Below are 2400 nucleotides of genomic sequence, written 5' to 3'. Positions count from 1 at the left end.
CGGCAGTACGACAATATGGAATGAGCTGCATTCGCATATGAAGACAATAGGACAATAGGATGGACAGATGGTCGTATATATAGATTAGGAAACACAGCTATGTGAGTAATCGGAATGATATAGTTCCATGGTTTCCATGAAACCAACATTCAGAAATCTACGGTAGGATACAGACATATCAGTATGTCGCAGAACAACACTATAATTAGACTTTCACAAGTCCATAAGGCAATAATTATTAGTTTAAATCATAAGTTCTAAATTATGTAAATGATAATATTAAGTTGTCCCTATATATGGGAGACTGGAGTCCTTAGATGTCCTGTCCACATATCTAGACTTCCCTATTAGGAGGATATAATTACTACACATCCATGGACTTATCTTTCAGTACAGCCTTGGAGCAAGGCTACACTATATTGACAGTTGCGAGATGTGTTTGATGCTTGAAGTAGTATACGGACGGAATGAAGTATAGATAATGACAACCTTATCATATATGACGCTTTAGATACAAGTCGTATTATCCGTAGTTCGAGACAACCGTTCCGATAATAGATCATTGTGTCGATTGGATTCTACCAGGACCATAACGTGACAACGTCTTACACAATATAGGCATGGAGTTGAGTTAAAACGTTGTACCCCATGAAAGAAACGAACTTAGCGCCGAGATTATAGTGGGTCCTTTACGCTAACGGGTCGGTAGGGTAGCCTAGTGGTTAATGCGTTCGCTTAATGCGCCGGAGGCACGGGGTTCGATTCTCGAACAATATTTGAAGCCAATTTCTTGTATCCCTAACGGTGATATTGCTGGAATATTGCTAAAAGTGGCGTCAAATCATACTCACTCACTAGACGCTAACATAGCCGTTCAAATAATTGTAGCGCTAAGTCCGCTTTGTGCAAGTGGGCCTTGATCACCCCGTTGCCTCGGATTCGATTCCCGCATAGGCAAAATGTATGAATCTGTGGCATTGAGGCGTAATACACGTCTACGCCTTCTGCTGGTGCTTATGTAAAGTATTTTGCAGTAAACTACGAACACGCACATAACGAACTGACCGATATAACGAACTTATTGTTCAGCTCCCGACCATTTGTTGTATAAATGCTGTATATATGCTTATAACGAACTACGGTTATTACGAACTAAAATTAGTGGTCCCTTACACATTACTTTAATAGGGCACTGATATGCGATATGGTGTGCCTTCAATGTGTTCAAAACAGCGTGGAAGCTAAAATCAGAAGTACTGACCTCTAAACACCTAAATGTTACCCATGATTTCAATGTTAAGGCTAAAACTGGGCCAGAGAGATCAGTTTTGAGTTGAATTTCGCCTGACAGGATCGAAATCAACCTCCTGTTCTGTGTCTTTAGCAGATGTACTTTGGCTCTTTAAAAAAATATCGTGTCTACAAATGCTAAAAATCAATCAAGACTTGTTTATCTTTCAACACAATGCGGATCGTTTTTATATTCAGCTTAAAGTGTTTCACGATATGTACACAAACCGATTCAACATTTATGTCTTTTTGTGATAGAGTTTATTTACTCGAGCCTCCCTTATTGATAAATGCAAGCGGTTTCAAAGAGATGAGCACGTGCTCGGTCGCGGCGGACATGTGTGCTTGAAGAAAAGATTACGTGACAGTTGAAAAACACATACAGAGTATCACCTCGAAATCTGCCAGTAGCCACAAGCTTTAGCCGACAATCGTAGATTAAACACAGTCCTCGGAACTAAACAATAGGCTATTGATGGTGGGTATTGCGATGCACGGATATTAAATTTGAGCTTAAGTTTCGCGATCATTGTTTTAACACCTTGTTATTTTAAACAAATATTATACACTCATAAACATGACGCATAAGGCAATAATCTCACATGATGCGAGAGTTTGATCACATAACGTTTTCCGATTTAAGTTTATTATAAATATGACTTGGATTTATGACAATATTATCTTTTTATCCACACTATTAGTTATCATGTTCAGTATGAGACATGAAGTAGGTCCTAGAGAAATGTGATTACATACAGTTGACAAGAAAGACACAATTTTTTTTTTTTTTTTTTTTCGTTGTTGTTTTTTTGTGGATAAAAAAGATTACACACAGTGTTTAAACTAAAGTCCAAATGTGACCATATACAGTATTGTAATCCTAGGGGCCCCGAAAAACTCTTCCCTTTATATGAAGAGTATATAATGTTTTTCACACCCAATTACGATATTCCTATAGTAGACTAAATTATGATATCTACAGCGTAAATCTTAAATCTGCACCGTCATGTGCTTTTGGAAATTCTTGCGAAAATTCTATTTCCTTCTACTATTTACTTGAATGTTGTTTTAATCAACAACAACAAGTTGTTTACATCAACTCACCATGGT

This window comes from Haliotis cracherodii, unplaced genomic scaffold (genome assembly GCF_022045235.1).
Source record: "Haliotis cracherodii isolate W230 unplaced genomic scaffold, xgHalCrac1.p SCAF_6, whole genome shotgun sequence".
Taxonomy (NCBI): domain Eukaryota; kingdom Metazoa; phylum Mollusca; class Gastropoda; order Lepetellida; family Haliotidae; genus Haliotis; species Haliotis cracherodii.
Note: the sequence above shows the minus strand (reverse complement) of the source record.